The sequence below is a fragment of the Hoplias malabaricus genome, chromosome 1, assembly GCF_029633855.1.
Source record: "Hoplias malabaricus isolate fHopMal1 chromosome 1, fHopMal1.hap1, whole genome shotgun sequence".
Classification (NCBI taxonomy): Eukaryota; Metazoa; Chordata; class Actinopteri; order Characiformes; family Erythrinidae; genus Hoplias; species Hoplias malabaricus.
The window spans coordinates 12,511,243-12,523,209 of record NC_089800.1 but is presented as its reverse complement, the minus strand read 5'-3'; the positions used below and the strand labels follow the sequence as shown (position 1 = coordinate 12,523,209).

The following is an 11,967-nucleotide window of genomic DNA, read 5'->3' as shown; positions in this document are numbered from 1 at the left end:
GCAGCGGCAACGACTGTGGACGGCCGGCAGATGGCGCGAGATACAAACTGCATGAAGGGGCGGGGGTAAACATACTTACTAGAAAATTCTAGATATAAATATTCTAGAAAATAAAGGGTGGGACCACATGTGTAACTCCACCTATCAATGGAAATGGGCTGAATCTAGATGCATAAAAATATAGGAAACAGTCATTATCCAGGTTCCAGTGCACAATTTCACTATTAGGTATGCGTTTATAGCATTTTTATAGGCAGTAAAGATGATATTTGAGACCCCCTCTGCGATTTATATATATATATATACTTTTGTAAACATTTGTTGTGGTTTGGTTATTTTTTATTTTATGCTACAGAATGATTTAATTTCATATGACAAATTGTAGTAAAAATCAATACCATCAATATAAATGCTTAAAGCCCCATCTTTGTTTATCAAAATAATACTTTTTTTATATACAAATACAAATACAAAATACAAAATGTACTTTTTTTTCATTTTACTTCCAACAAAATCCACTAATGGTTTAAAAGTGAATTTGATGTAATTCTACGCCCACCGTTATTCGGTATGTACGGATATGTGTAAATATTCAACACCTCTATCCCCTCAGCTACTTGGCTGCAGCTCAATAGCCTGCCCTGCAAACTGACAGAATATGTTCCTTAGGTTTATGATGTCACAAACCCTGGCCATCTGAATTCGCCAGCTATCTTTTGAACACTGCAGTGTCAAAGCTGAAATGGTCAATAATGGGGTTGACTGCTTATTTTGCTCAGGATATCTTTAATCATGATGTCTTCTGTCATATAACAGCACATGGAGATGTAAAGTTAACAAGTAGGTCTTTCAACAAAGGACAATCAAATAGTAGCTCTTGATGGCTTGATTGATATAAATTTTCGATGTTTAATTAGTTGGGACTGTGCGAAAGACTGGGGCACCCTCCAGGGAATGAATGAATGAATGAATGAATGAATGAATGAATTAATTAATTAATTAATTATTTGTGCCATTACAATGTCACATAATTTACCAGAATTGATTTTAGATACATATACTCAAGTGTATGTACTTTCCTGAGCACTCCAGGTCAAAACCTTTGCTTCTACTCAAGTGCATTAGTGAGAAAATGAATCTAACTTTTACTCACTTTAGATGTTCAAATTCAGCCACTAATTAAAAGCTATTTTTTTTTTACCAAGCATTTAAACTTTTACTTGATGCTACAAAACTTGCTAAGCTTTTTGCTGGTGTTTTTCATTTTCCTTCTCTTTCAAAGACTGAAAAAGGCATTCTATATCACACTGTGATGCTCTGTCCATAAAGGTCTTATTGATCCTTATCCACCTTCATGTGCACTCACTGACAGCCCTAAAAGTGACTCTGTCCATATGTCCATCTTGTCTCTGTGAAGCCAAGACTGCAGTCAATATCCATTTTGTTCTGCGGCCGAGGAAAGCGTGAAGGCCGAGCCCTTTTCCTCTGGTGCAGTTGGTCACTAACTCAATTAGACTAACGGGCAGCGCATGCTTGGCCCCCTGGATCAGATGCTTCATAACGTGACCATTTTACTGGCCAGGCCATTCCCCATCACTTCTATATGTGAGAAAGCCACAGAAGGCAAGATGTTCCCACTCTACCTGCAGTCGCGGTGAGTCCAGAATACACTTAAATTTGGGTTTACTTTAGGTCAAAGGTCAGGACAGTAGTGATGGTACTGGACACTGGCTTGAGCATTGATGAGGCTTCATGACATAGGTTCATACAATGAAAAACAGAATATCAGAGCAAGTGAAAACATCTTAAAAGTAGTGAAATACACTAGGATGCTTTTAGCAGATGATCTAACTTGTTTCAGTAAGTAATAAATATGCCGAAGTGGTGGTGTGTTAGTGCTTGTTGCACTGTTATGATGTTCAAATCAGACACAGTAATGTGGCTCAGACTCTCTGCAGACTGAGAATAGTCCACCAACCAAATATATCCAGACAACCGCATCATGTGACCATTGATGAAGCACTACAGGATGACTAACTAAACTATTGTCCCTGACTTTGCATATAAAAGGTGGACCAACAGGGTAGGTGTGTCTAAGAGTGAACTGAAAAAGTAACACACCACTAGAACATCAGACTCACTGCAGTGCTGAGAGAGAGAGAGAGAGAGAGAGAGAGAGAAATAATTGAAATCATTATCTTGTGTATTATAGTGAACAATTTTGCAATGAATGTAGCTTGCCGTTAGAGGGCAGTCATGGAGCACACAGCTGCTGAAAAAGAAACTGAAGTGGACTAGAAAGAAGTTGCACAATTAGTGAAACAGTGAAACATCCATCCATCCATTATCTGTAACCGCTTATCCAATTTAGGGTCGCGGGGGGTCCAGAGCCTACCTGGAATCATCGGGCGCAAGGCGGGAATACACCCTGGAGGGGGCGCCAGTCCTTCACAGGGCAACACAGACACACACACATACGGACGGACACTTTTGAGTCGCCAATCCACCTGCAACGTGTGTTTTTGGACTGTGGGAGGAAACCGGAGCACCCGGAGGAAACCCACGCGGACACGGGGAGAACACACCAACTCCTCACAGACAGTCACCCAGAGCTGGAATCGAACCCACAACCTCCAGGCCTCTGGAGCTGTGTGACTGTGACACTACCTGCTGCGCCACTGTGCCACCCACAGTGAAACATACACTACATATATACTGAGGACACAGGGCCATAAGCAGATAAATTACTTCAGTATTCTATACTGTTGTGTTTGATTACATTCAGTGTATAAATATTAACCATATCTGATGGTTCAGCTCATTCAGATAAAGGACTGGGGCCTCTGTTCCCTTGTGGTTGCTCTTCTCTGATGTAATGACCACACTAGCTGTTTTACAATCGCTGAACAGGAAAACTGTCAGTGTGAAAAATGCCTGATTTGGCTGTCAGTGAGTGCAGTGCTGGGTGTGTTGAGAGAAAAATTTCAATTTTAGCTCTGCTCACCACTGGGAACAACAAAATTAAACTAGCTGACATTTCAAAATGCTAATCATTCCCCAGTCCACACAGACCACATACGGGAACTAAGATTTTGTCTTTATGTTTTGTGATGTCTCACAATATACCCAAGTGTTTACATTTTTTCTTAATGATTTTTTTAAATAAAATAATATAAATCAATTGAGAATATTTGAGAAATTGAGAACATTTATAGTTTGAAGGTTAAATAAAAGTTTCACATTTTAAACTAAAAAAAAACACTGGGGGATACATTAAGAATGACCTCTTTGTTACATTTTCATTTTGTAGCCTATAGCTTCCTCTTATTGTTAAATGATAGTGAAAGCGACATTTGAGTCATTTAAAAAATCAATTGAGTTGGTTTCACAAATTGATTCAAACTTTGTGGTTAGAGAAGTTATACAAATCATAAAGTATGAATTAGGTATTAAGGCCATAATGTACAAACTACGATATGTGTAGCATTCATAGTTAATGAACATGTTTTATATCTTGTCTTCACATGTATATTTTTTTCTCTGAGGCTCATTGCTTGCTTTTGTGTTTACATTTTTTTTCATGTGAAAATTGCAACCTCTGTTTATTCCTTAGACTTATTAGTCTTTTACTCTGCCTATGAGACTGATGTAAATTAGCATTAGTTGCCTTGCAGGACCTTGCTCAAACAGCAGAGATGATATATAAAATCTCTTGTCAAAGAATAGCTCAGGCTGAAACACTTCTTATAATTTCAGGACAAAAGGGCAGAGCTAAAGTGCTGTGGGCTGATGTATGTAAATGTGATGGCTTTCATGACACATTAAACAATGAATTTCAAACATGCTTAAGCCATACTCAGATGGGATGAAATTTACATAGGTACCTGGGGTAATTTTGTCTTTTACAGGTACTTCTTCATGTTTAATTTCCATTCAGGCCATTTGTGTTGGGGTTTTTTCTCATAGACTGAGAACATGCATCTCGCATCTCTGTGATTTTCTAGGCAGATCCCAGTAAACATTTAGACAACGATGATTCAACGTTGAAATAACGTAATGACTGCCGTCTAATCAACGTTCTCTTAAGGTTGAAAATAACAGTTGAAAAGACATCCAAACACAGACATTGAAAAGACGACTATTAGACGTATTTTGGACGTCCATTGACGTTAATAATTGGTCCCGAAATAAATTACTTGTATAAAACGCATTTTGGACGTCCACTGACGTTATCGATTGGTCACCACTTGATAACTAACTTATTAAGATGGATTTTGGACGTCCATTGACGTTTAAAATATGTCATTGACGGACAGACTGCTTTTAGACCTATTTTGAACGTCTAAAATTTGTTTACTGGGATATTACCTCATGTTTACTCTTGCTTGTTTTTATATTATGACTGAGGCAGAGAATGTGGATTTATATATATATATATATATTAGCTACGTTATTTTTTTATTTAATAATTAATTAATTAATTGAACCTTTTAGAAGGATGTTTGACAGACGTAGTTAGACGTAGGTCTTAGAGAAAACTTAGGTCAAACGGTTAGAATGATTCACAGAAAAGAATCGATTCGATGGCTGCAGTGAGGGCAGCTGACAGCCTCATGACAGCGGGCTGGAGCCTGCGCAGAGCCGCTCTGTGTGCGAAGAGCGAACATGGCGGCGTCCTGACTGTTTTTTCGGTCTGAGGGAAGCGCAATCCAGAGGCTCGGCATCTTAAGTTCAGAAGAAGAGAGCAGAGACGTTCATGCACTTTGGAGGGTGGGGGTAAAGGGAGCGAACCGAGTCGCGGCTGATACCGAGCGCTCAGGTAAATGCGCTGCCTGTGTGTGTCTGTGTGCTCTCTCACTCCTCCGTCCGAGCTCCATTGATGCGGTGGAGCCCGTTCGCTAAAGCTAAACCTGAGCTTAGCCGCTTAAGCCGTGGAGCAGTGACATATCTCACTGGAAACCAAAAATAAAGTAAAGGTGGTTAAAGAGGAATTGTCGGCGTCAAACCTTGGGGAAAACAGCCTTTCTTGTCTGCATTATCTGCCTGTTGGCATTCTCATTACAACTCGCTGAGCTAACGTCTGCTAGTGTAAGTTAGCGCTCTAACTTAACCCAACTTCAATGTAACTCTCCCTTAATTCACCCTTTCTCAGGCATCCTTTACATAAATTGTTTCATCCTTCAGGTTAGCTTGAAAATAAGTAACATTTGTGACACAGTCCTTCATTATTAATATATTTATTCGTGGTAAAAGGCCTGACAACTTGATGCACTTGACTGGACCAACAGAACCGGGCTCTCTAATCTCTCTACACTCATTAAATAGTATAACACACAGGTCATGAAACTGCTTCTGTAAAGTTAGTTAATTCATTAAATATTAGACGGAGAATAACACTTTGTGGCTGTATATAATTTATTTTCTGATGTGTGCTGCACTGTTTATGTCGTGTCCTACACGGTGTACCACAGAGGAGCTCGTAAACGAGTAGTTTCCGTCTTTTTGACCGTGACAGAAAAAAATAATATTAATGAATAATTCCACTAAATTAATAATGATAAAACTAAACCAGCCAGCCCCGGTTACATTCGTTAAATGTGTCAAATTTAGCTGAGAAAATAGGAGAGTATTAAACTGCTGAAGACGACAGCGCCCTCCTCTTTGCTCTTAACTGTCAGAGAAGCACGTGACGGTCCTTACATTTCAGAAAAGGATAAATATTAAACTGCGGATTGAGTTGGTAAAATGAGATTAAACGCGCACACCCCATGTTTAATGATTGACTTTAAGAGCTCTAATGTCTTTAATGAGCATTGTGTCTGCTAAGTCGGTTAGCCCGCTTGCTTTCTACCTTTAATATGATTCAAAGCTAATTTGGGTCTGTAAAGTTTCCTTATGTTTTTCATATTAGTTTTTTTATATTGCACTACATAATGTTGGAAGTGTGGTAAAGCCATTAGACACTGGTGAAAAGACTTGTTGGGTTTTTGTGAAGTTTTACTTGGTTCAATATTTATTTTAACAAACCGTCTAAGTGACGTCGACAGTGTAAGAACCAACGTTTATGGTTCCACTGTATTGAGCTGGGCTTAAAAATGGCTCGAACATCTCAGTACATACCTGGTTTGTCTGAGAATATGTTTGTAATTTATTTTTTTTACTGTATGCTATGTAGCGACTAACTTTACTGTAGTCATGTGACTGCTGTCTTCAGGCCTGTCAAACTGAAGGTCTCTTAAGGAGGCCTTTTTTTATAGAGTGCTGGATATAAAAACAAGTATACCATTATCTTTGGGCTAATGAAAAATGTTATCAGATTTAGCGATAATTTCCATAAATTTAGTTTAACGTCTTGAGTTTTCACATATGTCCATTTTTATTTTACCTCTTTCACGTTGTGATTTTCTGTTTAGCCATTCACACTGGCGTGTTCATAAAAGAGATTTTACTCAGTTATAGACTGACTTCACAAATGCATTCTTTAAACATAAATATTATAGTTTCCATCCTGAGTCTGGCAGAAATTGGTAGTGAAATAATGAAACAAGCAATATCCACAGGATGAGAGTTTCATTTTCACAAAGGGTAGAGTGCACAAACGTGTGCAGGAGAAGGGTGCTAGAATGGAAAGTCTTTTCATTTTGAACCAAACCAACATGAAGTGTTATATGCCGTCTGTGCTGAATAGTTATTTTCATATCTATATTAAAGAAACTAGCCCAGTTCTCACACTGGGAACTTTGGAACTGAATTTGGAACACATCAGTGTTGTTTATTGTCCTAATCCACCAGACCATTACAATAAAAAAAAGTTATTGTCCCAGCTGAACAAGTCTGAACCTGACTTGATGGAAGCAGTTAGAAATTCAGTGAATTACCTGTCAAGGCTAGACTGCCCCAAATCTTCTGTGTCCTCTTTTACTCTTTGAAGCCTGTATTGTAATTCCTCAGATTCAGAGCCCTTGTTAAGAAAGGCTCTAATTGCATGCATGCAGACACCCAAATAAAAGAAATGAGTAAATCTTCTACAAAAGTGCTTCAGAATTGCTGAATTCTCAGATTTAGACTCACTATTGGTGTAAATTTTATTTATATATTTTTTTACTAGTCCTCCATCCATCCATTATCCACCGCTTATCCGGATCCGGGTCGCGGGGGAAGCAGTCGGAGCAAAGAAACCCAGACCTCCCTCTCCCCAGCCACCGACGCCAGCTCCTCCGGGGGTATACCGAGGCGTTCCCAGGCCAGTCGAGACATATAGTCTCTCCAGCGTGTTCTTGGTCTGCCCCGGGGCCTCCTCCCCGTTGGACATGCCCGGAACACCTCTCCAGGAAGGCGTCCAGGAGGCATCCGAACCAGATGCCCGAACCATCTCAACTGGCTCCTCTCGACGTGGAGGAGCAGCGGCTCCACTCCGAGTCTCTCCCGGATGTCCGAGCTCCTAACCCTGTCTCTAAGGGAGAGTCCAGACATCCTGCGGAGAAAACTCATTTCAGCCGCTTGTACCCGCGATCTCGTTCTTTCGGTCACTACCCAAAGCTCGTGACCATAGGTGAGGGTTGGGACGTAGATTGACCGGTAAATCGAGAGCTTTGCTTTTCTGCTCAGCTCTTTCTTCACCACAACGGACCGGTACAGAGCCCGCATTACTGCTGACGCTGCACCGATCCGCCTGTCAATCTCACGCTCCATCTTTCCCTCACTCGTGAACAAGACCCCGAGGTATTTAAACTCCTCCACTTGAGGCAGGATCTCACTTCCAACCTGGAGAGAGCACTCCACCCTTTTCCGACTGAGTACCATGGACTCGGACTTGGAGGTACTGATCCTCATCCCTACCGCTTCACACTCGGCTGCAAACTGGTCCAGCAAGAGCTGGAGGTCCCGGCTCGATGAAGCCAACAAGACCACATCATCTGCAAAAAGCAGACATGGGATCCTGAGACCACCAAACCGGACACCCTCCGCCACTTGGCTACGCCGAGAAATTCTGTCCATAAAAATTGTGAACAGAACCGGTGACAACGGGCAGCCCTGACGGAGTCCAACTCCGACTGGAAACCAGTCGGACTTACTGCCAGCCATACGAACCAGACTCCTGCTCTGTTTGTACAGGGACTGGATAGCTCGTAACAAAGAGCCCAGTACCCCATACTCCCTGAGCACCCCCCACAGAATACCCCGAGGGACACGGTCGAATGCCTTCTCCAGATCCACAAAACACATGTAGACTGGTTGAGCAAACTCCCATGCACCCTCCAGGATCCTAGCGAGGGTAAAGAGCTGGTCCTGTGTTCCACGACCGGGGCGGAATCCGCATTGTTCCTCCTGGATCCGAGGTTCAACTATCGGTCGGACTCTCTTCTCCAGTACCCCCGCATAGACCTTACCGGGGAGGCTGAGGAGTGTGATCCCCCTATAGTTGGAACACACCCTCCGATCCCCCTTTTTAAAAAGGGGAACCACCACCCCAGTCTGCCAGTCCAGAGGCACTGCCCCCGATGTCCACGCGATGTTGCAAAGACGTGTCAACCAGGACAGCCCCACAACATCCAGAGCCTTGAGGAACCCGGGGTGAACCTCATCCACCCCCGGGGCCCTACCACCAAGGAGTTTCCCTACCACCTTGGCCACTTCAGCCCCAGTGATAGACGAGCCCCCCCCCGGGGTCCCCAAGCTCTGCTTCCTCTGCGGAAGACGTGCCGGTGGGATTGAGAAGATCCTCGAAGTATTCCTTCCACCGTCTGGTGACGTCCCCAGTCGAGGTCAACAGTTCCCCACCCCCACCATATACAGTGTTGGTGGAAAACTGCTTTCCCCTCCTGAGTCGCCTGACGGTTTGCCAGAAACTTCTCGGAGCCGACCGAAAGTCGTTTTCCATGTTCTCACCGAACTCCTCCCACACCCGAGTTTTTGCCTCAGCGACTGCCGAGGCTGCGAGCCGCTTGGCTCCTCGGTATCTGTCGGCTGCCTCCGGAGTCCCCTGAGCCAACCAGGCTCGATAGGACTCTTTCTTCAGCTTGACAGCCCCCCTCACCCGGGGTGTCCACCACCGAGTGCGGGGATTGCCACCCCGACAGGCACCGACAACCTTGCAGCCACAGCTCCGTTCAGCCGCCTCAACAATGGAGGTCCGGAACATGGCCCACTCGGACTCAATGTTACCAGCCTCCCCCGGGATGCAGTCGAAGCTCTGCCGGATGTGGGAGTTGAAGATCTTTCTGACAGGTTCCTCTGCCAAACGTTCCCAGCAAACCCTCAACACACGTTTGGGCCTGCCAGGTCTGTCCGGCATCCTCCCCCGCCATCTGATCCAACACACCACAAGGTAGTGATCAGTTGACAGCTCAGCGCCTCTCTTCACCCGAGTGTCCAGAACATATGGCCGCAGGTCAGATGATACGACTATAAAATCGATCATCGAAATGCGGCCTAGGGTGTCCTGATGCCAGGTGTACTTGTGGACACCCTTATGTTCGAACATGGTGTTCGTAATGGACAAACTGTGACGAGCACAGAAATCCAATAACTGAACACCACTCGGGTTCAGATCAGCGGGGCCGTTCCTCCCAATCACGCCCCTCCAGGTCTCACTGTCATTACCTACGTGAGCATTGAAGTCCCCCAGCAGAACAATGGAGTCCCCAGAATGAGTGTTCTCCAGCACTCCCTCTAGGGTCCCCAAGAAGGCATGGTACTCTGAACTGCTGTTCGGTGCATAAGCACAAACAACAGTCAGAGCCCTTTCCCCAACCCGAAGGCGCAGGGAAATTACCCTCTCGTCCACTGGGGTAAACCCCAACGTACAGGCGCTAAGCCGGGGGGCTATGAGTAAGCCCACACCTGCCTTACGCCTCTCACCCTGGGCAACTCCAGAGTGAAAGAGCATCCAGCCCCTCTCGAGGAGATTGGTTCCAGAGCCCATACTGTGTGTCGAGGTGAGCCCAACTATATCTAGTCGGTACCTCTCAACCTCGCGCACCAGCTCAGGCTCTTTTCCCACCAGAGAGGTTACGTTCCATGTTCCAAAAGCCAGTTTCAGTAACCGAGGATCGGAACGCCAGGGCCCCCGACCCCGACCACCACCCGATCCACAATGCACCAGACCCGGATTACTACCTCTCCCACAGGTGGTGGGCCCATGGGAGAGTGGACCCATGTATCCCCTTCGGGCTAAGCCCGGCCGGACTCCATAGGTGAAAGTCCGGCCACCAGGCGCTCGCCAAGGAGCCCCTCCCCCAGGCCTGGCTCCAGGGTGAGGCCCCGGTAACCCTGCTCCGGGCAAGGGAGGCTGTGTCCTCGTTGTCTTTTTCATCTGTGTCTTTATGGATCACTCTTTGTCTGGCCCATCACCTAGGACCAATTTGCCTTGGGAGACCCTACCAGGGGCTATTGCCCCCGACAACATAGCTCCTAGGCTCACGCAGGCACGCAAACCCCTCCACCACGTTAAGGTGGTGATCCAAGGAGGAGATTTTACTAGTCCTATTCACATTTAAGAGAAAAAAAATAACAACAAACACAGATCATAAACAATATAACTGTCATAACTTGTCGTCATATTGTTGAAATAGTTAAAAATAAAATTCTCATTGTTGAAATATACTGTACTTTAGGAATTCAAACACTTCAGTCTTCGTACTAGTTTTAGCTATGGTTGGTCCTGCTTGAAGACACAAGCCTGACAAGCCCTTTCAGCATCCTAACTTCCCCTCCCGAATATTTCTACATAACTGAGCAATTTATCCCTGGGTGTGAATCCCAGTCCATGGACATGCACATAATTGCACTTTCACTGTGTAATGTTGTCCTTATTGATCCGTACTGAGAGCTGGGAAGTATAGTCACATGACCAGCTCCAGGAAGCTTTATTCACCTAACTTGCCATTGTTTCCAATTGACTTTCAAAAAATAGACTCTTCAGAATAAATCTCCTTGCATTTTGTCAGGGGACAATGAGCAGAAATAGAAGCAGAATAAGTGATAAAATAAGCCAAGTTATAATTAGGATTGATTCTTCATCACCATTAATCTCTGAAATGCTGGCACATTGAATTGAGATAGCAAATGAGACCAGAGATTAGGTTCCATCTATGAAACTATTTTGTATACGGACACAGTCTAGAAAGCCATTACTCTGCTTCAGCAATTGTTTTTATTCACAGTGTTGTCTTCTTTGACATTTGAGGAGACACTGTAGTGGTTAGTGGTGATTTCATTTGCTATATTTACATGTGTTTTTTTTTTTTTTTTTTTTTTTAATAAAAACAACATTCCTTCCCCCTTTTAATCTCAACTTCAGAAAATTCACGTCCTCATTTTGCATTTTGCTTAAGGTAGTACACAGAAGCTGTGCTGCACAGTATGATGATACGGTTTTCTGAGCGTATTGAGTATTTAATCAGTACATAAAGGACACTGATAATTAGTGCAGTATCTGACACACCGGATAATGCTTAGATGAAAAGTTATGTGGAACAGTTTAATAGTATGTGTAGCAATAGTATTGCATAACATTTTATTGTGGCAAGTTGCACAAATACTAGTGTGCCTTGCCACATTAAAAACCTCAGAAGTATGAAATATTGCGATACTTATTGAGAAAATGTGTAATCACAGCCATTTTCAGCAGAAAGTGTAGTTGCAGACAGCTGCTTCCCTGAAGTAACGCTTTATTCTTCCACTTGAGCTTCATAGCCTCATTACGCTGTCAAAATCACTGGAGTTTTAGTACATTAAAACCTACTTGCTTTGATATGTTGAAATTGCTATAGTAAAATGTATTCTGGTTTAATTGTTAGAGAAGTCCCTGGTTCTAGAAATTTCCTGGTTCAATCCACATGACTGGCAGGAAATTGAGAGTGGAGGGAGTGAAGGAAGAGTCTTGTCTCCTCCCTCAACATCCACGGCTAATGGGCGCAGGTTTGTGTGTGATCACTGAAGCTAGTGCTCTAGTGTGTGCTGTGG

At 43.6% G+C, this 11,967-nt stretch overlaps 1 protein-coding gene across 6 annotated transcripts in view; it reads left to right on the top strand.

The window, feature by feature from the left end:
- The first annotated feature begins 4,645 nt into the window (after positions 1-4,645).
- The window catches only part of LOC136669149 (dnaJ homolog subfamily C member 13), a 50,175-nt gene continuing 42,853 nt past the window's right edge, over positions 4,646-11,967 (top strand). For all 6 annotated transcript variants that reach the window (XM_066646790.1, XM_066646788.1, XM_066646787.1 and 3 more), the window contains exon 1: positions 4,646-4,819. The gene's annotated coding sequence lies outside the window, so the exon portion shown is untranslated. The remainder of the gene's footprint in view (positions 4,820-11,967) is intronic.